General features: G+C 34.1%; 1 long non-coding RNA gene across 1 annotated transcript; it reads right to left on the minus strand.

Moving 5' to 3' along the window:
• Nucleotides 1–27,481, minus strand: LOC123384943. The gene is made up of 5 exons (XR_006596759.1): nt 21,734–27,481; nt 20,380–20,459; nt 18,334–18,394; nt 15,641–15,695; nt 1–182 (listed from the first exon to the last, which is right to left on the minus strand). It is a non-coding gene; the product is annotated as an uncharacterized LOC123384943 (long non-coding RNA).
• Nucleotides 27,482–27,715: the final 234 nt, after the last annotated feature.

The raw sequence follows: 27,715 nt of genomic DNA on the forward strand, positions 1-27,715 counted from the left end.
TAATAAAAGATATTTATCTTTATTCTTTAGAGGGAAGGATGGACTGGTTTAGCAGCAGCAGTCTTATACAATTGTTTTTTATTTGTCTGCTTGTAAGCTCAGTGTTTCTCATCTGTGACACAGACACACTGTATATAGAGCATCGTCCACATTGCCGCTTTGAGACTTGAGAAGCAACGGACCTGAGGAGAACGTGAAGTCCATGTTACTTTCTGTACCATAAGTAATATACTGTCTAAATTGACCTTGTCTCGTTCTCTCCTTAGTCACCAAATCTTTCGAGGTATGGCAAGCCAACCTAGCAGCTAACCACCGCATTGTTGCTTGAGAGTTGTTTCACACCTGAGACGTGGCCCTTCTTTAGGCATTTATTCAGATACTCAAAAACCTTCCACATAGTTGCTCTATTATATTCTAGGCCTTAACAGCCCCTTGACTGATTGTTTTATCTAACTAGCATGCTAAACAGGTAAAAGGGAATGGGAAGGAAAGATCTAGACGAAAATCTTTAAATCAAACACGTCGCTTCCATCAACATTTTACTGAATGGAATACAGTCACATAATTTCTTTGCATATAAGGCAACTGGAATTATTATCTAGTGATAAATATGAGAGAGAAGGAGACAGATATTTGTAAGTACAAGCAGTCCCTATCACAGCCACTATTAGATAATATTAAAAATACCCTCTTCCAAGATTTTATACTGCAAAATTTGCCAATCCTATGGTAAAATCTCAATGAATTATGTATTATTGAATTTTTGATGGAGTCTCAATTCCAAGAATCCACGTGTGTTAAATCTCACCTTAAATCTTTTAATCTTTGGTCTAGTTTTTATAGAGATATAGTTGCCATATTGTATTACTTTTAGGTGTACAACATAATTCAATATTTGTATGTGTTGCAAAAATATCATTACCACATAGGTCTAGTTAACATTTGTCACCATACATAGTTGCAAATAAATTTATTTTCTTGTGATAAGGAAAATCTTTTGATCTTTTAAATCTTGACTTTTAGTTTTCTAGGTCATTCAACCTTAGTCCTAAACTACAATAATTCTTAAACTCCAAGTCACCTTGAATCCAGTTTCTGTTACCTTTTCTTTTTTTTTTTAACGTTTTATTTATTTTTGAGACAGGGAGAGACAGAGCATGAACAGGGGAGGGTCAGAGAGAGGGAGACACAGAATCTGAAACAGGCTCCAGGCTCTGAGCTGTCAGTACAGAGCCCGACATGGGGCTCGAACTCACGGACTGGGAGATCATGACCTGAGCCGAAGTCGGCTGCTTAACCGACTGAGCCACCCAGGTGCCCCGTCCTTTTCATCTTCTTTATCCTCTTCTCCGACCCCACACTCTGTTTCAGGTCCTGTAATACTTCTTTGCTCCCCATTATAGTAAAACTATTTTTAAAATTTAGTTTTAAATTCACTGCACATACGTACTTCTCTTTTATGACTCCTTTTAATCCATGCCAAAGTAAGACAATTTCACCCCTATGCCCACTCCACAACATAAGACTTTTGTTAGATTATGGATAATTTCCATATTTGAAAATCCATGGCCATTTGTCATTTCTCATCGTGCTCAAACTTCTGTCAACATTTGATATTTTTCTACACTTCTTCCTCCTTGAATCACAGTCTTCTCTTTGCTTTCAAGACAGGTAATATTCTCAGTATTGCTCTTTCTTCACAAGACATTCCTTTCTAGACTACATTTATAATTTTTCTTAATGCCACTGACCTCCAAATATTAGAAAGCCTGATATTCAGTTTTGGGCCCTCTTCTCTTTCCTCAATGCATTTATTTCCTGCCCATCTTACCTAATCTCAATGCTTCAAATATGCCACCTCCATGCCAATGATTTGCAAATTTATATTTCAAGCCTAGATCACTCTGGTGAGTCACAAATTCATATATACAACATCTACAAATGATTTCTACACTTGAATGTGTAATAGATGCTGTTCTGCATTCTTTCTCATCCATGTAACTGGCAACTTCACTTTTCCAGTTTTTCAAGCCCTGAATGGTAAAGTTATCCTTGACTATTCTTTTCATTTTTTTAATGCTTATTTATATTTGAGAGAGAGAGACCAAAATAGAGCATGAGCAGGAAAATGGGAAAAAGAGAGAAGGAGACACAGAATCAGAAACAGCTCCAGGCACTGAGCTGTCAGCACAGAGCCTGATGCGAGGCTTGAACTCACAAACTGAAATCATGACCTGAGCCAAAGCTGGCACTTAACCAACTGAGCTACCCAGGGGCCCCATCCTTGACTATTCTTTTTCTCTCACATTACACTTGCAATTTAAAAGCAAATTTTCTTTCTGGTGTTTTCAAAATATTTCCAGAATTAAACTGCTTTTTTAAAAACTATGTTTCCAAGATTCTAGTCCCTCATGTTAGACCAGAACCCAATATGGGTCTTATCTGAAATTGTTGCTTAATGATGTCTCTCTCTTTCTGTTTGTTCCTCTAGAATTAATTCTTAGTAAAACAACTAGAATAATTTTAATAAGCATAAGACAGATTTTTTTTCACTCTTTTTTTTTTCTCAGAATTCTCTACTGGATTCCAATTTTATCTAGTGAAGATCATAATCTTAAATATTGCCTGTAAATCTCATCACAATCCCACAATCTGATTCCATTTCCGTGTTTTGTGACCCCTATTCTTCCCAGGCTATACTACTCTAGGTCATGCCTTATTGATTACTGACCATGTCAGACATTCTACTGTCCCAGGGACTTGGCTCTTCTTAGAATAATTTTCTTTCAGTTAGCTGAATTATTCACATCTTCTATTTTATTAAGTCTTTGCTCAAATGTCACCTCAAGAATGCTTTCCCTGACATCTTGTTTAAGTATTAGCTTATTCCTGGGGTGCCTGGGTGGCTCAGTCGGTTGAGCGTCCGACTTCGGCTCAGGTCACGATTTCACGATTTGTCGGTTCAAGCCCCGTGTTGGGCTCTGTGCTGATGGCTCGGAGCCTGGAGCCTGCCTCAGATTCTATGTCTTCCTCTCTCTCTGCCCCTCCACCATTTGTGCTCTGACTCTCTCTCTCAAAAATAAACATTTAAAAAAAATTTTTAAAAACATTAGCTTATTCCTAAGCCCTTCTTTTCCTTTGTCACTGCTCTGTTTTATTTATAATGCTAATCGCTATCTCAATTATACATTATGCATTTTCCTGATTATTGATATCATGTGCTAAAGTATAACCTCCATGAGGTCTAGAAATATGCTTTGTTCACTTTTATGCTTGACATATACATAGTGATCACTAAAATTTGTTGAATGGAAGAACATTTTACATGCTCAGAATGCATTTATTGGAAAATTATTTTCCCATTATTTTTTTGCTCTTGAATAAAAAGCAATCAGTTTATATAGAAAGAAATAGACGACTGGTTAACAATGACAACAAGAAAAAGTAGGAATGTAACCTTCACGTTAATGTATTTTTAATTAGAATTGAGAAATAAATGTAATAAATGTAAATGAACTTATACCTTTCCAAAGATGATAACATTTTTTGCAAGTCAACAACATTGTTTTTAATTGTCAAGCATTTCATAATTATAAACAACTGAGATCCATCACGGACAATTAACAAACTTTATTATTTTCATGGCTATATATTTTTAACTGTTGCACAATATTTACCGTTTTGTTTCTATAATTTTTCAAAAAAAAAAAAAAAAAAACAATCCTATTTAGCCTGTCAGAGAACTCTAAAGAAAATAGGTTTAGAAAATTTTGATATGAACAATATGTAATTTCTATTGTCACAATATGGAATTTTAAAAAGTGAAATTAACTTATAAGGGAAAGAAAAGAATTAATGCATTAAAATTCAGATTAAAATGAAACAACATTGGAGGTGAATTAAACAACTCAGGCAAGTGTTCAAAGCTTCATTATTCACTGTATAAAGAATATCTACAAATAAAATGTTAATTTAATTTTGTTTTTCTTAGTCATCAGTGTTCAAAAAGTGTTTAAAGGCAATTCTATTTTAAGCAAATAAGCCAACTCACATATTTGTGACCTCTCGCTCTATGAACAAAATACGATGAAGTATAAAGTAGAAACTATGTCCAATTATCTTGATGTACACAGGGAACGTGTTAATTTGATGTGAAGTGGTTAATACTTATTCCTCTTTACTGATGAGGAATACATTTGTTGTTGTTGGACGTATTTTTTTGCCTAAATAGTCCAGATAATTGTCTCCAAAACTCTAATCCTTACTCACGGCTTATTATTACTCATTTTCTTATTACTGTAATCTCTTATTTCTTATTACTGTATTTTCTTATATCTTGAGATATCTTCCTTACCAAAATTTTTTTGCTTATGAGAAGATTTTTTATGAAACTTCAGTGTACATACATATAATTATGAGATATAAAGATATTTTCCCTTCTAAGAGCCCAACGTGGGCTCCAACTCACAAACTGTGAGATCATGACCTGAGCTGAAGTGGGATGCCCAACCAACTGAGCACCCAGGTGACTCTGATTGTCCATTTTCTATTTGGCCTTGCTAAATTTCCTGAATTTGAATTTCTGAAATTATTTTGCATGTTTTAATATACATTCTTCTTTATTAGGGCACATTTGAGTGAATTTTTGTCCCTTGATTAAGAATCTGCCAGGGGCGCCTGGGTGGCGCAGTCGGTTAAGCGTCCGACTTCAGCCAGGTCACGATCTCGCGGTCCGGGAGTTCGAGCCCCGCGTCAGGCTCTGGGCTGATGGCTCAGAGCCTGGAGCTTGTTTCCGATTCTGTGTCTCCCTCTCTCTCTGCCCCTCCCCCGTTCATGCTCTGTCTCTCTCTGTCCCAAAAAAATAAATAAACGTTGAAAAAAAAAATTAAAAAAAAAAAAAAGAATCTGCCAGTGAAAACTTGTGATTGTTGTTATGTTGTAACTTACCTTAAACTTTCCTTTACTCCCATTGCCTGGCATAGTGCCAGGCAATTAGTACATGTTTTTACATTTTTTTTTTAATGTTTGTATTTATTTTTGAGACAGAGAGAGACAGAGCATGAGCAGGGGAGGGGCAGAGAGAAAGAGAGACACAGAATCCTAAGCAGGCTCCAGGCTCTGTCAGCACAGAGCCTGACGCGGGGCTCGAACTCACGGACTGTGAGATCATGACCTGAGCTAAAGTCGGACGCTCAACTGACTGAGCCACCCAGGCGCCCCATAGTAGATGTTAATAAACACTTTGGAACCAATACATGAACAAATGGATTAATGGTGTAGCACACGTTGGTTACACATTTGTGCTAAAAGCAATTTACGCACCTCACAACATTCACTAGCTTTGGTTTTCTGCCTGATGATACTGAAGATCCTCCAGAAGCTGCTGAAACTAACCACATCCTTATGAATTCAAGGAAAGGTTTGAACCTTTATTGGAGGGAGTTTCCTTTGGCTCTCTTGCCATCTTGTAGTAAGGACTGCATCGGTTTAAAAGGCTTACCTGCTCAACTCTCAAGAGTTTTTTACCCAGTTTTTCCCTATCCCTCACTCCTCTTGAGAACAAGTTTTAACACCTTGTGACCAGCCTTGTACATCAAGCTTTTTGGCTTCTACCCTGGAGTTGCCTTGTTGGTGCTGAAAGAAGAAAGGTAAAGGCAGACTCACGGCACGCATTCATTCACCTGGCCACCTTTGGTTTTCTGTAGAAGGCCTCCACTGTCGTATTCAGCTGTCGTTTGGAAGCAGTGGAAACAGTAACTCCTAGAAATGCAGAGGGTTTGATGACTGAGTGGAATATCTCTGAGCAGTGATGGATTGGAGGAATGGATAACTTCTTCTCTTTGTCCCAACAACTTAATACTATTTCAAGAAACAAGGATAATACCACCTCTCTGCAGACCTCCAGTGAAACCAAATACTCTTGTTAACAAAGCTATGCACTATGTTTACCCTTTCCCAGACTCAATTTTTTCATCCTTCCCTGCTTCCCCCAAGGTTATACCACCCAAGAAAGTGCTAACATATATGATTTTTGGCTCAGGCTTTGTTTTCTAAGGATACCGGAAAAACTATATTACAAATGATATCGCATTTGTGAACCCTAATGTATAGGCTTTGAGTGATGATGAGTGTAGGTTCATCAACTGTAACAAATGCATCACACTGATGGTGGATGTTGATTTGGGGGAGGCTCTGTGAGTGGGGGTAGGTACACATTGGAACTGTCTGTTGCCTTCACCTCAGTTTTGCTCTAAACCAAAACCTACACAAAAAATAAATTCTATTTGAAAACTTCACATCACTAAGGTGGTAAATTGAATGGATAGTCACTCTCCATTATTTGCTGCCACTCCATGAGCATTAGATATCTTCTTCACCTTTTTGAATTTAGGAAAGCCCATATGATTTGTTTTCACAACTGAAATATGAGTAAAAACAAAATACACAATTTCAGGGAGAAGCTGTGAGAGCTAGAGCATCCTCTAGCTTGTTGTCCTTCATTTCTGCATGAAAACAGGCAATGCTTCAGATGAACGTTGCTTTGTCAGTTTGGAACTGAAACCAAATACCCCAGAGATCAGAACCAGGGCCAAACTGCGATGAATCACTAAAATGAGGAGGAAATAGACCTTTGTTTTATCAGTCCGTGTGATTTTAGACGTATAACCTAGCTTCTATTGGTGGAAAATAACACCAGAGGTCTGTTTTGTCTTCACATAAACCCTTACTAAGGCATGTGCAATTGGCTTTGGAGCTGGGTAGGAGGTAATGAGGCAGCAGTTATGGAAGGTTAGAAGGAATACAATTTAAGTTATAACATGGTTAAACGTGAAAAAAATGATGTCCTATATACTTTGGAAGGTAAACAGTATATCTAATAAGCGTGTAACTTAAAGTGAAGTATAGGAAACTAACAATATGAAAGCAATCAAAGTAGCGTGTGTTTGTTAGATGAGGTCTCTTCCCCCATAAAAATGGGCTATTTTGCGAGGAAGAACAAACACATCAGAAACAGTGAAAATGTGAAAAAAAATCTTGCAAGAGGAGAAGAGGTAACTAATTTTCTGTCCCAATCAGTAAAAAATAAAATTGAGAAATTCACAGACCATCTGAGGCCTATTCAACTCAGTCTTATAGCAAAAATAAAATCAAAGCCTTGGCCATAGTACCCATGGTTAAAATGCCAAAAAAAAATTAAGGTGGTACCTCTAAGTACTTACACTTAAAAAATGCTTTAGGAAAACTTGCCTCCCCTTGCTGCTTACTCTCAAATTACCTGAATGTAATTTAAGAGACAGAGGCAGGTCTTTAAAAGAATTGTGAATATGAATTCTGGCACATTAAGCTGATTGAAAGTTGAATAATTTTAAAAGGTAGCACATGTTTAACATTGTAATGTGAAAACAGCTATCACCTTGGCCTTAAAGAGACTGATTTCTAAAAGATGTTTTGGGCCCCAAACTCTCTATGACAAGAACAGGGGAAATAGCTGTTTCACCACCAAGGGCAACAAATTATACAGTGCTTTCTTCAGATGTAACCAAGATAGAAAATGAGAAAAGGAAACAGCTTACAGAGCATAAAAATAAAAATCACAGAGAAGAAATAAGTAGAGGAAACTATTCTAGGTAGTGAAATCAGGGTCTAATCAAGAAGCATTTCCTAGTCCCAGGGTTGAGTTGCTTTTTCAAATCTGGACAGCAGAATTTCAGAATTTCTATGAGTAAAGGAATACTGCATACCTCCCATTCTTCTCTTTTCTGAACAAATTGTTTATTGTGATTATCTCATCCCTGTCTTCCTTTTGATTATTGAACATATGGGATGGGATAAATAGCTTTTTTTTTTAAATTCACAGAATTATAGATCAACATAGCACTTTCAAACCTGAAGAAACTACTGTGAACTGCCCATGTATCTTTCTTTTAGACCAAAGCAGGGGCTGGAAGTAATCCTGGTTGCAGGGGATTAGGATGTGGAAGTGATAATCTGCCTGTAGGAGGGGGAAGGAACCAAATATATGGTGACCAAAAATGTGCACTTTCATAAACTGTGTATTCTTCACGAATATCTGATCCTCCTTCCTATTGGAATATCATATATCTATAACATGTTAAACTCAGATTATTGATGGAAGTAACATGTCACTTCCAATCAGAAGTTTTAAGCTTTAGCACATACTATTCCATATTCTCTGTCTGTCTCTCTCTCTTTTCCTGCCTCTATGATTGTGGGAACATTCATTGTTTTCTTAGCATACAGTTTTCTTAGCCTCCATACATAAGTGCCCTAGATGAACAGAGGTCCATGTGTTGACATGTAGCATAAGTGAAAAATATACTTTATTATTTGAAATCTTTGAGATTTTTATGTTGTTTGTTTTTACAACATAATTTAGCCAGTCCTAACTGTTATTCCATCCATCCCCTTCCCTTGTGTGCCTTATTAAAAATAATAAAAGCCAATTTAATTGAACAAACACCCCACAGAGAATGTCATTAAACTCTGGTCAGGGGTAGATCTTATTAAAAGCCAAACGTAGGGATCTTACTACTCTCATCAATGATTGCTTTTTTCTTTGGCATTTGACAACATTCTGGTTAATGAGTTGCTAGGGAAATTGGCTCATGTTTCTGAGAAAAGTTTCCTCTGAAAAATGAGATACATATAATCTAGACATTTGTTTGGCTTTCTTCTAGGTACTTTCTTTACTAAACAGGATGCTCAAAACTGCAACAGTCATCTTGCAAACATGAGCAAAACTAGTGAAAATTCAAAGTCCACACTGATGAATATGTTAGAGCACAATATGGAAGGATATTGGGTCCTTTGTAATGTCATTGACTCATTGTATTTATTCACCAACTCAAGAACTGTTCCACCATAAGCCTTATTGTCATGAATTAATAGTTATATGTTGTGTGTACACACACACACACACACACACACATACACATATATATATATATATATACACATATATGTATATCAATTAGCTTATAGCCTTATCAAATGTAAAAGTATGATTCTAATGGATATATTGAAAAATACCATACAAATTCATTTTTTACTATAATATTATTCAAAGTAAATTGGTACGTAAATCTAGGAACCACCAAATTAATGGTAAGTAATAACAACATATTTTGAAACTACCAAGTACTTAAGATTTCTAATTATAAATTTCATGAATTCAGAGGTTCCCTAGTTTAAAATAAATCTCATATTTTTAAAAACTACAGGAAAAGTTTTTGGTATTTAACAATTACAACAACCCGGATGGGCTCTAGTGTGTTAATTTGAACTTATGTATTTCAGTAGCTCTTTGACTATATAAATGTTAAAGAATATTAAATATTAAGAATCTTTAGTTAATTGCCCCATTGACCCATCTGCAAAGCCATAAAGTCCTACAGGTCCTTCCCATGTCATATCTTGCCACCCAGGTTTCTCCTTTCCTTTCTGACTCTAAGAATTCATGTGATTAGATTGGGCCCATTTAAGAAATCCAGGATAATCTCCCTATAGTTAAGGTTTTTAATTCAGCTGGTTATCAAACCTAACTCCATATGCAACCTTTATTTCCTTGTGGATATGTAAGTGAGATAGGTAGGTGTAACATATTCACAGGTATTAAGATTAGAGCATGGACTTCTTTGGAGAGTTATTATTTTGCCTAACAGAAAACACAAAACATTTAATTTGGGTAACTATAGAACAGAGCATTTTGATTATTTCTACTTAGTGTAATATATTCTAAAAACACATACCTAGAAATAAACCTTAATTTTTATTCTTTCTTCATAATATTATTAATGATGATGCTACTATTATACTCAAACTATTTTACACATATATTTTATGCATGTGTATGTATTATATATATATATGATAAATAAGCAATTATTTTGTGTTGTAAACTACAAAGACTTTTGTAGAAAAGAAAACTATAAAAATCAAGAAGTTACATTACAAACACTGTAATGTTAGAATTAATTGAAATACTCATGATTTTATAATATTAATAATAAAAATTCATGAATATGAATACATATAAACTGCTGCTTGGTCTACTAAAAAGCAATTAGGCAATAACAAATCCAAGTAGCAATGATTACCCTAATTCTTTTCTTATAATTATTAAATATCATTGTCCATTAAAAAGCAAATATATAAGAATAAGCCAGATCTCCTGAGAGGAATTGCAGATTCCAAGTCAGGTACAGGAGACATACAATAGGAGCCTAAGATATTTTCTTGTACCAGAAAATTTTAAAAGCCATTAGAAATAATTTGGTTTTCTCAGAAAGACAAAGGAAATGATACAAAGAGGATGCCATCGAATCTCAAAAAAGAAAAATGTTTCTCTGATTGAACTAAAAATCATTTAATCTATTTACAAAAATAAGTCCTTAATGTTATAATGGAGACACAGATAATAAAAAGGTGATCATCTTTTGATGTAGTTAGTCTTCTGTGAAAATTAACTAGAAATGTACCCCATGTTTTCTGTGTAAATTGTATTCCAAGAAAGTTTCTGTTTCTTTCTTCTGCATGTCGCTGTCCAGTTTTCCCAGCACCATTTGCAGAAGAGACTGTCTTTTTTTTCATTGAACAGTCTTTTCTGCTTTGTCAAAAATTAGTTGACCATACTTTTGTGGGTCCATTTGTGGGTTCTTTATTCTGTTCCATTGATACATGTCTGTTTTTATGCCAGTACCATACTGTCTTGATGATTCGGCTTTGTAATACAGCTTAAAAGTCTGGAATTGTGATGTCTCCAGCTTTTTTTTTAATAATTAATTAATTAATTTTTATTGTTAACATTACTTTGGCCATTTGGGGTCCTTTCTGGTTCCATACAGATTTTAGAATTGTTTGCTCTATCTCTGTGAAGAATACTGGTGTTATTTTGATACAGATTGCATTGAATGTGTAAATTGCTTTGCATAGTATAGACATTTTCACAATATTTTTTCTTTCAGTCCATGAGCCTGGAACGTTTTGTCATTTCTCTGTGTCTTCTTCAATTTCTTTCATAACTTTTCTATATTTTTCAGTGAGGAGATCTTTTACCTCTTTGGTTAGTTTTTTTTTTTTTTTTAAGTTATTTATTTTTAGAGAGAGAGAGAGAGAGAGAGAGAGAGAGAGAGAGAATTAAGCAGTTTCTGCACCATCAGTGCAAAGCCTGATGTGGGGCTTGAATCCACGTACTGTGAGATCATGGTCTAAGTCAAAGTCTAATGCTTAACTGACTGAACTACCTGCATGCTCCTGGTTAGGATTATTCCTAAGTATCTAATGGTTTTTAGCGTAATTATAAATGGGATAATTCCTTGATTTCTTTTCCTTCTGCTTCATTGTTGGTATATACAAATGCAACTGATTTCTGTACATTAATTTTATATCTTGCAACTTTGCTGAATTCATGTATTAGTTCTAGAAGTTTTTTGGTGGAGTCTTTCAGGTTTTCCACGCAGAGTATGAGGGCATCTACAAAGAGTGAGAGTCTGCCTTCTTCCTTGCCAATTTGTATGACATTTATTTCTCTTTGTTTTCTGATTGCTGATACTAGTACTTCTAGTACTGTGTTGAACAATAGTGGTAAGAGTGGACATCCTTGTTGTGTTCCTGACCTTAGGGGGAAAGGTCTCAATTTTTTCCCATTGAGGATGATATTAGCTGTGGATCTTTCAAATGTGACCTTTATGATGTTGAGGTATGTTCCTTCTATCCCTAATTTCTTGAGGGTTAGACCATATACAAAAATAAATTCAAAAAGGATGAAAGACCTAAATGTAAGACAGGAAACATTCAAAATCCTAGAAGAGAACATAGGCAGTAATCTCTTTGACATCATCAAGCTTCTTACTAGATACATATCCCAAGGCAAGGGAAACAAAAGCAAAAATGAACTACTGGAATTTCATCAAGTTAAAAAGCATCTGCACAGTGAAGGAAACAATCAACAAAACTAAAAGGCAACCAATGGAATGGGAGAATATATTTGCAAATGACATATTGGATAAAGGGTTAGTATCCCAGATCTATAAAGAACTTATAAAATCAACACCCCCAAACCAAATAATCTACTGAAGAAATAAGCAGAAGACATGAATAGACACTTTTCCCAAAAAGACTTCCAGATGGCCAACAGACACATGAAAATAACTCAACATCACTCATCATTAGAGAAAAAAAAAATCAAACCATGATGAGAAACCACCTCACACCTGTCAGAATGGCTAAAATAAACAACACAAGAAACAACAGGTGTCGGTGAGGATGCGTAGAAAGAGGAAAACTTTTGCACTGTTGGTGGGAATGCAAATTGGTGCGGCCACTCTGGAAAATGGTATGGAGGTTCCTCAAAAAATTAAAAACAGAACTATTTTACTACCCAACAATTGCAGTACTAAGTACTTATCCAATACAAAAATACTGACTTGAAAGGACACATGCACCACAATGTTTATAGAAGCCTATCAACAATAGACAAATTATGGAAAGAGCCCAAATATCCATTGACTGATGGATTGATAAAGAATATGTGGTACATATATATTTAGATCCAATGGAGTATTACTCAGCGATCAAAAGGAATGAAATCTTACGATTTGGAACAATATGGATGGAACTAGAGTGTATTATGCTAAACAAAATGAGTTAATCAGAGAAAGACAAATACCATATGATTTCACTCATGTGGAATTTAAGAAATACAAGAGATAAACACAAGGCAAAAGAAGGAAATTAAAAGTAAAACAGAGAGGGAGGCAAAGGATTAGAGACTCTTAAATATGGAGAACAAACTGAGGGTTGCTTGAGGGAGGTGGTTGGGGGGGTGGGCTAAAAGGGTGATGGGCATTAAGGAGGACATTTGTTGCAATGAACAGTGGGTATTATAAGTAAGTGATGAATCACTGGGTTCTACTTAAACTGATATTACATAGTATGTTAACTAACTTGAATTTAAATAACTAAAAAAATAAAACGTATTTCAAAGTAAATATAGAGTCATGTTGTTCGTAAGAGAAAAAAATCTTCATTACAGAATAATTTTAATTAGTAATTGTGCAAAGAAATACTGTATTAGAAAAATCATCAGTTTTAATCCTCTAAATAATTTGATTCAAGACAAGATTAAACCATTAAATATAAAATCATTGAAAGAATGCAGGCATGAGACTGCCATCCCCTGAACCACTCATTAGTAACAATAAATATTCCGATGTGCCCCTGGATGTGACTCAATATGAAAATCACAGAACCATTTATGAAAATTCTGGGCAAAAATAAAACACAGTTAAATCTCATTAAGCTTGTGGAGTTACTATCTTGCTTACTGGCAATACAAAAGCAGGAGAGAACCATTTAAGTGAAAGCACAAGTCAAGAAAGAAGGATCCAGAAAGAGAGATATTTAATAGGAAAAATGATCCAGTTTCTTCAGTTAAGTTAATAGCATTATACAGAATACAGTAGAGATTGTTTTGTTCGTAAGAGACTTAAGAGACATAAAAAGTAAAAAAAATACATAAATATGAACTAGATATAAGATATTAAGAAATTATTATTAATTTTGGTATGTCAGTGACATTGTGCTTAGGAGTAGCAAATATCCAAGTTGTTCAAAGATGCATACTGAAGTGCCTTGGAATGAAATGACATAATGTCTAGGTTTGATTTGAAATATGGGGCAAAGAGGTGAAGTGAGTCTATAAGTAAGTATATGAAAATATATAAGCATGATAAGAATTCATGATTCTAAAAGATTTGAGAATGTGTGTAATCATTTCCTAGAAGAATTCAACTTTCCAAATGAGATACACAAATAAATACAAAACCCATATGTTCTACAACAATCAATGTTATTTCCCACAGAGAAAACAACAAGCTTAGTCCATTTTCCTGGATTGTTTTATAAAACATTCAATGAACATATAACTTCGTTTTTATAAAATCTTCTACAGAAAGAATGAGATAGAATACTGCCTACTTTTTAAAAATTATAGTAGCAAAACTTTGAAAGCAAACAAAGCAAGACAAATATGAGAAGTGAAACCTATGGGCAGCCTCACTTAAAATGTATATACAAAAATTATAAATATGTGAAAATATTTGTAAACAGAATCTGACAATTCATGAAAGAATGTTAAAATCATTAGCATGTAAATTTTCAGGCTCTTCATTTTAAAAAATCTATGCTAAGTTGCTGCCACACACTATGCATGAAACCTCAACTACATTGTATTAGACTTTACTGTGAGTGGAAAAAGCTTAAATATGATAAAATCATTATAATGTAACTTTGTAATAGTTTGTGATAATTATAGGACTGATTAATGTAACATCTCATATTAACTTAGCATAGAAAGTACTTGTTAAATAAGATAGAAAAGCAGAAAACATAGGGGAAAATATTAATATATCCTATCTACATTTAAATTACAGCCTTCTGGTCATCAAAGGATACCAGACAGATAATGAAAAGTTTAGCTCAAGGTTTGTGAGCTCAAGCCTTGCATTGGGTTCCGTGCTGACAGCAGTGGAGCCTGCTCGGGATTCTCTCCCTCCCTCTATCTACCCCTCTCCTGCTCGCTCTCTCTCTCTCTCTCTCTCTCAAAACAAATAAATAAACATTAAAAAAAAAACATGCTTAAATTCACCAATGTTCATGGAAACATAAATTAAATCGTCATTTGCTATTCATCAAGTTAATACAAATTAAAAATGTTGATAATATCAAAAGAGCATATGCAACAACTAAAATGCTTATACAAAATTGGCAGGTATGTACATTTTGAGAACTGCTTTGGGAAATACCTAAAAGTATCTAGATTAGCAAAATATATGCAGATCCTAAAAAATTTACACCAAAGTTTATGTGTAGAAACTTTTCTACATGACACAAGGAGACATGTGAAAAAAGACATGGTCAGAGCTCCAGTGTTTTTAATTCTAAAAACCTGGAAATAGCACATCTTCCCACAAGAAAATTAATTAAATAAATTGTGATAAATTTATAAAATTGATTAGTATATGGCAGTAGAAATCAGGTGTTAATTGATGAGTTTCCCAAGAGAGTGATCAAAATGGGAAGATTTAAGTTTGTGAAATCTGTGAATAATTGAAAGGGAGGGAGAAGCTTATAGTAATTTGACGGGTTAAACTATGTTATATAAGTTATTTTCATTTAGTTTGTTTATTTTTAATTTTTTAATTTATTTTTTGAGAGAGAGAGAAAGTGTAAGCATGGGGGTGGGGGCAGAGCAGAGGGAGAGAGAGAATCTCAGGCAAGCTCCAAGCCCTATGAGTTAGTTTGCTGTCCCAAGAGTTCTCAAACTTGATGGTCTCAGTTTTCACTTACACTTTTAAAAATTGTCAAAAACCTCAGAGGATGTTGTTTTGTGGCTTAGCATCTATTGATGCTTTAATACTAATATTAAAACAGAAAAGAATTAAAATATTTAATCATTAATTTAACTTGCAATAATAAACCCATTACACGTTGATATATTTTTAAATAAAATCCTAACTTTATTTTCTGAAATAACAAAAAACAATGGGAATGGTGTAGTTTAATATTTTTGCAAATTTCTTTGATCCTAGTTTAATAGAAGAGAGCTGGATTATCTTACCTGCTTCTGCATTCTGTTGCACTATCACATTTCAGGTAACCTCCATAAAGCTCAACTGTACATTCATGAGAGAAAAGAGTCAAAAAGGTGAATAATGTCTTAACATTATTGTGAAAATAGCTTTGACCTTGTTACACACAGTATATGTTAGACTGCCTTGCTAAAACAAAGCAACAAGTGTTAATATTGAAAAGTGGTCTTGCAATGTTAACATTTGCCTTTCATGCTTCCTGCACGTTATATTATTCAGGACCCATATTTTCTGACAAAACAACACTTTAACACTGACTGCTGGTCAAGGTAGCCCCTTTCCCATTTCCGGCCACATTCACCACCATGATTTTTCAGATAATGATCTGTGCTCCACCTTTCATACCTTCTACTTTATTGAGAAATAGATTACATGTAATAGAATATTTCTAATTTTCTTCCCTTTAATTGTGTTCCTACATCCTCAGAATTTCTGTGATTAACCATCTTTTTACTTCTCCTCATTTTGAGAAATATGAAGAGGTTTCCTCATTTCCAAGGACAATCTTCTCAGGTTCCCATGAAGTTCATATTGTGTCATCTATTTCTTTTTCTCTTCAAATTTATCTTTTTTGCCCCCCCATCATTGGTTTTTAAACATTTGTAAGCTAATTTCCTAATATATTTTTTTACTACCAGACCTAAAAACAAAACAAAACAAATAACATGCATTTCTTTAATATAATATCTTCCCTAGTAGCTTCTTTTTTTTAATATTTATTTATTTTTAAGACAGAGTGAGAGCATGCGAGCAAGAAAGGGGCAGAGAAAGGGAGACACAGTATCTGAAACTCTGAGCTGTCTGCACAGAACCCAACACGGGGCTGGAGCCCATGAACTGCAAGATCATGACCTGAGCTGAAGTCAGACACTCAACCGACTGAGCTACCCAGGTGTCCCTCCTGGTAGCTTATTTTCTAAATATTGATTAATATCTCTCAACCAATGTATCAAAAATCACAAAAGATTGCCTACTGTATTCACGCATCTTTTAAGACAGTAAATATTTAGAGATTGTCAATTATGTAGTGGGCAATTTCTAGTTGGTGAAGATAAAGTATCAATAAACTGTAATTCTGCTCTTCATACAACTGAGGCCTAGTTGAGACAAAGTAAGTAATATTAATTCATTCGGGGAGGTTCACCTATAGAGACATTGAAAATATGTATGAATTTGACTTCTAACTCCTTCCCCTTTGGCTTTCCCAAATGAGGTGTCCAGATTTTTCTTCTGTTGCTAGTGCAGTGTTTTCTCTGTTTTCTGTTGCTTCTAAACAGATATTCCTTCAGGCTTCCCCAGAATTTGCTTTTCTTTCTCTTTTTCACTTCTGCTGCAAATTGACCTAAATGGATTTGGATTTTTAACAATTTCCAGTTTTTCAATAAATAACCATAGACCCCAATAAACAGAATTAGGTGGAAATTGAAAGAACCTTCATTTACTTTACTTACAAATAGTGAGCATGGTGTAACAGAACTGAATTTCAGATTAAAATCTTCCAACTGTATAAAATGCAAACACCCCTTACAACAAGTAAGGGTTGCAAGGAAGAAAAATGCAAGTATACATCTGTTTTCCCAGTTAGGAAAGATACCCACTCTCAGGCATGCAAACGTACTATATAAATTCTTAAGTGCATATAAAGATAAACCCAGGCTTTTGGTTGGGTCCAAAAATGAGTCTTTGATGAGTGGAAGAGATAGGAGAGCAGAGCTCTAGACTCAAGAGAATAGTACTGCTTTGAGGATGGCAGGATGCTGGGCAGGCCAAAATCTTTATAGTATAGCCATACATACTTACATGAATTGAATGCCGTTCATTTCACCAACTGAAAATTTGATCTATAATCCTTTATGTTAATTAATGACTCTGGTAGAGTTTTGTAATCTTTAAATTATTTATGTAGCTATTTCTGTAATATGGATTGTTATTTAGATTATTTAATACAGTAACTAGGTACTCAGAGGGCTCAGAATGTGAGTAGTGGATTAGGCTATTTCAAATGTTAACTCTCTTTTAAATTTCAAGATCTCAATGTCTCTTAAATCTGGTTTTACATTTCATGTAAATTATATCATTTAGTGCTTTACTCATGAGATAGCGGCTAAGAGTGCAGGCCTTGGAATCCAGCATATTGAGTTGAATCCAAACTCATTTAGATCTTGTTGTGTTAAAAATACCTTAAAGTTCATTTATTATTAAGATAGTTATTTATATGATTATAGAAGATACCCACTAAACAGTATCTCTTATGAGCTGTATATTTTAACTGGATGGATATAAACATTAAAATTCCACATTAATATTGTAACATTATTTTAAATTAATACAAATATTAATTATAGAAGTAATACTATATTGACATTACTTCTGTGTAAACAAACAAAACATTTTAATTCTGACTAATGAAAATTACTTTTTTAATTTTTTTGGTTTGAGAATAGTAAACCCTGAGCCACATTTTAATAAAGCACAAATAATTTTGACATTGAATTTGTGTATTTTTCACAAAAACAATGTATTTATAGTTAACCAATTGCAAGTTCACAACAATTTTAGGGGATGATTATCTTTTATGTAACTATAGGGAACAGCTTCTATTTAGAAAGGAGAAAATATAATTTAATGAAAGGGATTTTGCTCTGGTATATATAAAACTTACCTGACCTTCTATCTCATTTATAACCTTATGTTAACTTTCATGAGGCAGTTAAGCTTTTGATCTGTGAAGAAAATACATCATGTTATAAACAGAAATATTACGTGGTGATCCAAAAAAGCAACTGACCTATGAAAGCTATATTTCCTTTTCATATGAAAATCTAGGGCTTATGGGAAGAATTAGAATGCAATATGTCTTGCTCTCCCAAAAGTACTGTATGCTATTCATTTTGATATGAATAATAAACCTTTTCGTAGTTTCAAACAATGCCTTTTGGGATATATTCTATGATGCTTATGTAAAATATCTTGCAGATGCTTTATTCCTTTAACATTTGCAAAATTTGTGTTTCATCCCCTTGAGTCCTCTGTTTTGTTTAAGGCCGGATAGGGTAAATGTTGGTGCAAACTCATTAGCATCAAAAAATACCAAGTTAATCAGAGAGTAATTCAAAAGCAAATACACATGGTCGTGTTATAGAGTTACTTAGGTTTTACTTTAATACTCAATAGATGAAAAACATATTCTGCAAGTTATGTGTTCAAATTGGTTTTCCCAACTCTGTTTAGAAATGTATAATTCTTTTATTTTTTTAAATAATTATCATATTTAATTTTTTGACATATTTCCAGTAACTTTCACTTAATTTGAAAGCGTTCTCTAGTTTCTGTTTTATAGGAAAAGAATGTATTTTACTGAAGTGCTTGAAATACAAGGAGCTATTAACACATATGTATTTTCATTATGTCAATTTGATTAATATCAGCTTGATACAATGAGAATAAAGCAATATTTTCACATAAATATGAATATTAGAAAAGCATCCCCATTGATCTTTTGCATGCTGTGAGTGTGTTTTATTTGGCACTAAAAATGAACATAAATTTCTAATTTTACATTTCACCAAGAAACATTAAAAAACAAGCTAAAATATGTGACTGTATTCAGTGTCTTTAAAACCGGTTCTTTTCACTTGATCTGCAGATATATCATTATGAGAATTAGACACTTGAGCTTTTTGAGTAACACTAAGGTTGTGTGGAATGAATGGAGAGGAACCATGGAGTACTGAATTCTGAATTTGAATACTGGTTCTGTCATTGCAAGCTGCATAAAGTTCAGATATCATCAATATCCTTAAACCTCAGAGACCTCATCTAAGAAAAGCAGGTCAGGTCTACTTGAATGAATTGTTTTCATGTTTAATTATAAAAGTTTAGATAATGTAGTTATTATATTACTCAGTAAATAAGTACTTAATATTGTTAGACAGTAGCAATAATATAAATTACTTGTTTACACTCTTTAGCTTTTATAGAAAAATCAGCAAATAATATGCAGAAAGTTTGAAAGAAAATAAAAAGTGTTTGATTATTCTGGTAGGGCTGGTAACATATATTTCTATTTTTTTATCTGCATATACTAAGTTGTAAATATGGCATATATACAGTTTGTAGCCTGTTTCAATTTTTAATTTATATATAGGCATTTCTCCATTCTTGTACATAGCTGTATTCTTCATAGTCCCATACTATCTACTCAGATGAGATCATATTCAAGTTGTATGATTCAAAAGGAGTGTTTGGTATGTAGGTGTTGAATACCATTCATCTTGAAAACACACACACATATATATATATATATATATATACACACAAATAAAAGTAAGCAAAGATATATAAAAAACAGGCCTGAGAAAATCCATCAAAAGAAACCTGAGTATAGTCTCACACAATATGAAAACTTCCTGTTAGATACACTGAAATTATACTTATTGAGAAGAAAGTTATGATATATTACAAATGCAGGTATACAATAAAAACTTACAACTCCCTAACTCAGAGGGGCAAGAGTTAAAGAAAAAGCTAGAACATTGGAGAAACACAACTACCTCATTTGGAAGTCCTTGTAATGTGATGGAGTCATAGATTTCAAAACTGACCTGTCACTTGGCATCTTATGCCCAAGTAGAGACACAATGGGTGGAAAAAGCCTGTTGCCAGAAAGCCACATTGACCTGAACTGTCCCTAATACTTTGGACTTACTTTCAGTTGATAGAGCACCTTGCTGAGTTGGAAGAAGTTTCCAATGACCTGGCTGGATCTTCACATATTGTTGCATATCTCTGTAAAGTAACAGAAAGAACACCCAGCATTGAGGCTAGACAAAGTCACATTATGGACTACGCCTAAATAAATTTAGAGATACAGTCCTTAACACAGTAGATTCAACAAATACAGAAAAGTAATCAAACAGAAAGGAAGTTCTATCAAGTCAACTCCCCATATCAATTTCAATCCTGAACCATAGAAATGTTAATATTTGCATCATTTAGCATTTCAGCTGAAAATGTGAGTTTATTTCTTACAGATTGATAATAGGAAGAAGCAATAAGACACATGCATAACTTATGTAAATTATGCAACCAAGAAAAATTTCTCCATTCAATGACAAACACAAGGAAACAATATGGTTGCTATGAAAATGTGAATAAATAAAGTGGAAGATATATACATATATATATATATATATATATGTGTGTATGTATAAAAATATATACAAAATATATTAAGTGGAATATATAAATTTAAAGTTTGTTAATTTTGAGAGAGAGAGAATATGCATATGCATGCTCACATAGTGGGAGAAGAACAGAGAGAGGGAGGGAAAGAGAGAATCCCAAGTAGGATCCACACTGTGAGCCCACAGCCTGAAGTGGGCTCAATCTCACCAACCATGAGATCCTGACCTGAGCAGAAATCAAGAGTTGGAAGCTCAACTGACTGAGCCCCCAGGTGCCCCTACACTATATTTTGAAGCAAGACTTTTTTACATTGATTCAAAGAATATCATCACGTGTGTCTTCAGTTAGAAAATTTGAGATTATTAAATTTTAGAATTATCAAATACATTTTATAATTTTTGACATAATTTCTTAATAATTTAGAAGATTTGAACTAAATATATGTATGTAAATACACAAGTGTTTGTCACATATTCATAGTTGATCCAGGTTCCCAGAAGGCCTTCTGAAACCAAGAGTAAGTAATCTCAGCTAACTTTTCATATGCATGATATGATTAACTGTATTCATATGCAGTGTTTGATTTAACAAACATTTTTTGTGCAGTTAATGTACAGTTCAAGATGGCTCCTGAGTTTTCTAGAGTATAAGTTCAGAAGTGAGAAGGATAAATCTTTGCACAAAGAAAAGAATTTTACTCTAATATATATGGAGATATTCTTGCAAAGATGATGTATTCCACACCTCCTCTTAATCCACCCACATGAAACATTCAAAATTAGCATCTTTAGTAAGTGTATTAGTTTCCTAGGTCTGTCATAACAAAGTATCATTAACTGGGTGGCTTAAAAGACAAAGGAAATTTATTCTCTGACCATTTGGGAGATTTAGAAGTCCAAAATCAAGGTGTTGGCATGGTTTGTTTGTTCTGAGGTCTCCGAGGGAACAAAAACAATATCTTATTTAACTGTACCTAAAGAATATGGATACATTCAAATATTAGAAAAATGGTATCAATCTGGGCAGTGTAAAACAAAAACCTAAAGTTTAAAAATGAATATTATTTACATATGCTTCAATTAGAAAGATTATTAATTTGCCATCATAGACAAAATTACCAAGACATAACAGTACCATTTTGCAGATTCTACATGTTGCTTAATTAAAATCCTATGAAAGAAACATAATTTTCATTACAATAATGTAGACTGAGTTTGACATTGAACATCTTTGTTTAGGAAATCAAAAAAGATTTATTTCATGGTGTTTCTAGAATTTTCTGTATATTGGCAAACATTATCTCACAAGAAATTGCTTTTAACAGCTTTGTAAATTCTTTCTGTAAATATTCTTAAGATCATATGCTATGGAAATTTTTTATTTTAGCGTAATTGTTCATATCAATTGAAATTTAAACATTTAAGTAAATTTTAACTAGAGAAATTTAGAGATATTCAAATGAAACATTATGAAAATTTATATTTATAAAAAAAGGCATACCAAATATCTACCTGACTTTACTGATTACATTTTATTGTTGAGTGTACTTGATAACTTTATTGACAAAACTGAAAACTTTAATAGGTACTACAAGTAATGATTGAGCTACAAAAACCTCTGTTAGAGTAAGTTGGTCTGAAAAACATTGTACCGGAGTTCAAAATTATTGATACTTGCCAGTTACCAAAATGGAGTAATCATAAAGTTGGTAAAAAATGCATATGGACTTCAACCTCATGGCATCTAGTGGACACCAACCAACACAAAATGAAGCAAACAAATCAAACAGTATTTCCACTCAAGATTTAACCTTTTCCTGTTAACTTAAATTCATAATCACATTGGCTGTCAGGACTAGCTAGCTTATTGATTACATGTGATTCACAGCTCTCTTTCAACACAAAGAATACAAAAGATCACATTTTAATGTAGTTATGAGTAACCTTTAAAAAAGATAGTGCCCTAAGTTCATCATTTATAGGTACTAATTTATGTATTTAAGTATTTTAGCTTTTCTCATGGCTATCAGACAATTTCAGTTTTCTTTCTCTTTTGGGAACAATTGGGATAAATTGGGCACTGTTTAAAAACCAACCATTTTATTATTATATGTGAATATTTTATTATCATGGAGTTGTACACAGCTTTGGTTAATTATTATCACTCTCCTATGTGTTTTCAACTCCTTTACCATTTCTATTTTTGTACATTATTCCTATCTCCAACTTACTTTTTATAATTAACGTTGAATATTCTACTATTTTACCCCTTTTTTGAAAAGGCAGCTCCTAGATTTATGTCTTTATTTTTGTGTATGGTGTGAGAAAATGGTCCAGTTTCATTCTTCTGCATGTTGCTGTCCAGTTTTTTCAACACCATTTGTTGATGAAACTGTTCCCCGCCCCACGAATATTCTTTCCTGCTTTGTCAAAGATTAGTTGACCATATAGTCATGGGTCAATTTCTGTGTTTTTTTAATTCTGTTCCATTGATCTCTGTGTTTGTTTTTGTGCCAGTACCATTCTGTCTTGATGACTACAGCTTTCTAATATAGCTTGAGGCCTGGTCTTAATTATCTTCAAACTCATTAATTTCTTCCTTTGTCATTATTTTTTATTCCTTCTAGTTACCTTTCTTTTGTATTGCTATAATTTTTCATATCTCATGAGTTAAATGGTGATCCCATTTTTTTCTCCATTAAGAGTGAAAGTATGTAAATACTACATTATTTCTGATTACCCCTCTTGCCCATAGTCACTTTCAGTTCATGTACAATTCATACCATATGGGACAATATTGTAATTCAGGAAACATGATTTGTTTAAGTTGTATTATATAACAGTAAAAGTTGAATAATAGATAGCATTGACTGTTTACACTGGCCTAAGTATATAAGTATCTTGTACATATAGACAATTATAATATTAAGGTATCCCCATGAGGAAGTTACTGTTCTAAACTTATTTTATTGGTGACATAACTAAGGCATAGACATATCATATCTTGCTCAAAGTCACCAGTTATGCAAGAGTAAACCAAAATTTATATCCAGTGTGATAGTAAGTCTTATGTGTCAACGTGGCTAGGCTAGGGTGCCCAGTTGTTTGGTCCAACACTAATCTAGATGTCCCTGTGAAGCTACTCTGTAATGTTATTAATGTTTGTAGTCAGTTTGACATAATTAAAGGTGATTATCCTCAATAAAGTAGATGGGTGTCATTTAGTCAGTTGAAGGCCTTAAGAACAAAAACAGGTTACAAAATGAAGAAGCAATTCTGCATCAAGACTCTTAGAAATCCTGCCTGAGTTTTTGCTCTGCTGGCCTGTCCTACAAACTGACCAGCTTCCACAGCTGCATGAGCAAATTGGGCAAAATCAATATTTCTGTCTCTCTCTGTCCCTCTTTAACTCTCAATCTCTCTCTCTCCCCCCCTCTCTTCCTTTGTCTCCCTCTTTGTCTCCCTCCCTCCTTCTCTCTGTGCTATCATCTATCACAATCTATCTATCATCTATCTATCTATCTATCTATCTATCTATCTATCTATCATCTATCTATCTATCTATCTATCTATCATCTATAATCCATCATATGTTATTTTACTCTGGACATAACTCACTGATAACTAATATTTTCCTTCAGGTTCCTCAACTGCCTTGTTAAGAAAGTTTTGTCATTTATATTACTTAACTAACAAAATAGCAAATGCCTTGATGCTAGGTAGCAAGATATCACATGTTGCACTCCACAGTCACTCCCAGATGTACACACTTCTTATCTTTTCACTCAACATGAAGACAGAAATCAATTTGGAATTTCATTTAAAAACTGATATGTTTCCTGTGTGTTACCCCATGATTTTGAAAGAGAGGCTCTGCTGCTTTTTATACTTATTACTTTTTGATTTGTCAGGTTTGTTGAAAAATCTTAGTCAAGTTCTGTATGTATCCCTGATTCATATACTAAGATAAGAGGCAATAGATAACCCACCCTTCCTCACAGTCCATAGAATACCACCTGTCTAGGCCACATATCTCTATAAACTCTTCTTGGGGGAAAAATATGACAGAAGTCTCACTGTTTAAATCATGTACATTTTTAGTTTGTCTCTTAATTGACCTCTGTGGGAAATTTGACATATCTGACCATTGTTTCCTTATTGAAATCTTCTTCTCTTGATATCCATGAGCCAATCAGGCCAGACTGTATTATTAGTTTTTTTAAGACCTTCCTCTGTCCATCTCTAAAATGATTATGTGCTTTCTTCTCTATCAGGAGAATTTTATGTATAAACACAGCTTCATATATTTCTTATATCCTAATATTATATCCTAATATCTCCAAGCAAAATTGAAATACTTGCTTCAACATATATGACTTGTCGGCTTATACAATGTCCAACTCTATATAATCTGCAGAATTGAACAGCTCAGTCATGAATATAACTTACTACTCATTTTTCAAAGGATTCAGAGTCACTTTAAGCTATGTAAAAAAAGTAATTCATCATGTTCCCCCCGATCTTTAGTCCATTTCAATCTCTCTCTCTCTCTCTCTCTCTCTCTCTCTCTCTCTCATTTCCATATCTCAGCAACTATCTATTGTCTACACAATTTGTTAAGCCAGAAGTCTGGGAGAGAGAAAAATCCAAAAGGAAAACTCATCTTCCTTCTCTTTTTTTTCTTTTACCCACTGAGTCACAATATCTTATCCATTTTACATCCTAAATATTTGTCACTGATTTGATTTCTCTGTATCCATTATTTTTATTATAGACTAAACATTTATCATGTTATGATTGGGACCTTGCAAATCTTTTGTCCAAATCTTTTGTCAGTTTCACACTCTTTAATCATTCCTGTCTATTATGTCTTCTCTTCCACTGCCCCAAGTGATTATTCTAACGTAATTATATTAACCCTCAGCTTAAAATCGTCTACTAGCTCCTAAGTAACTAAAAATTGACATTTATACTCAAGATAAAATCTAAACTCAAAAAGTTACAAAATACCATCTAAACTTTTCTTATGATCTGATTCCTCACTCCCATCTTTGGTCCTAAACCCAAATGATACTATAAATCATGGTTTACATTAGTTTCTTATTGTTGCCCTTACAACTCACCACAGATTTGGTTTCTTAAAACAATATAAACAATTATGTCACAGTTCTTATAGGTCGGAAAACCAGATTGGCACAGCTATCTCCTCTGCTCTAGGCTTCAGAGATCTCAATCAAGGGGTCAGCCAGCTGGCTTCTTATCAGAAGACTCTAGAAAGAGTCTCCTTCTGAGGTCATTCAAGTCGTTGGCGGAATAAAGTCCCCTGTGTTTGTCGGATGGAGGTCTCCATTTCCTTGCTGACTGTCAGAGTCTGTCCTTTGATCCTGGAGGCTGTCACTGGTTCTTGCATGTTGATACCTACATTTCAAAGCCTGCCACAGTGTATTAAATCCTGCTCACCCATGGAACCCCTTTGACTTCACTTTCTGCTACTTCGGTCTGACTTCTTGCATCTTTTTCTTTTAATTTTAGCTGGATAAAGTTATCCAATTTTAATGACTGATATGATTCCATTGGACTCTTAAGGTCTTTAGCCTTAATTACATCTTCAAAATCCCTTTTCTGTTGGCATAACATGTTCACAGCGATTAGGTCATGGGTCATCCAGCGATTAGGTCATAGACATTTATGGGTATCATTATTCTGCTTGCAACGTTACTGTTCCTTCACGTTTGTGTTCCTACTCTTGCATCTTTCTGGACTATACCTACCTTTTGATATGTCTAGAAGATGATTATATACCCCTCACATCTCAGCCTAAAGGCTGCCACTTCTGACAAAATAGGCCTGTTGAGATGAACCTTCTACAATGCTACCGTTGTGCATTATCTTCTGTCATAATTACGGTAATTAACTTATTTTACTGCATTTGTGCATATCTCTATGCTTACTAGACTATAAAACTTGTGAAGATAGGGCGAATCACCATAGGAAGTTTACTATCAAAATGTGGGGAGAAAATGAGAGAATGAAGTGTTATTTTGATACATATATGAGCAAATCTGTTTTTATAGTTTTCATGATTCTTGTTGAAAGCTATTATACATTTTAAGTGAGGTGTGTTAGAATTTTGTGCCTAAATTTTTGATAGTCAAATAAGGCAAAACATATGTATCTAGTGCCATGTGCTGTAGAGAAGCTTATTGAGGGAACACTTACAAACAGGGAAGAAGCAGTGGCAAATCTTGCTCCAAATCTCACTATTATACAGCTTAAATGGCCAATACTTTGATAGACATACCCCTCCCACATCCAGGAATGCTCTACATATTTATAAGGTCAGGGGACAAGAATATCTGTGTGAGCAGGTAATGATAGAAACCCCTAGAGGTGGAATGCTTGTTAGAAAAGAAGAAACCTCTGGAGCTTTGTGCCTGCTGAAACGCTGGTCTTCCCTTTAGCTAACTTGAATCTTCTGAATCAACATTCAGCTCAGCTATCAGAGGAAGAAAACCAGCCTCAAGGGCTATCCAAACTGATCACCTTTTGTTTCTAAAAGGCAATAATGTAGGGGCGCCTGGGTGGAGCAGTCGGTTAAGCGTCCGACTTCAGCCAGGTCATGATCTCGCGGTCCGTGGGTTCGAGCCCTGCGTCGGGCTCTGGGCTGATGGCTCAGAGCCTGGAGCCTGTTTCCGATTCTGTGTCTCCCTCTCTCTCTGCCCCTCCCCCATTCATGCTCTGTCTCTCTCTGTCCCAAAAATAAATAAAAAACGTTGAAAAAAAATTTTAAAAGGCAATAATGTATACTGGAATTACATTACTATGACTTTAGGGTTTTTTAAATCAGACATTTGTTGG

The sequence above is a fragment of the Felis catus genome, chromosome B1, assembly GCF_018350175.1.
Source record: "Felis catus isolate Fca126 chromosome B1, F.catus_Fca126_mat1.0, whole genome shotgun sequence".
NCBI lineage: Eukaryota > Metazoa > Chordata > Mammalia > Carnivora > Felidae > Felis > Felis catus.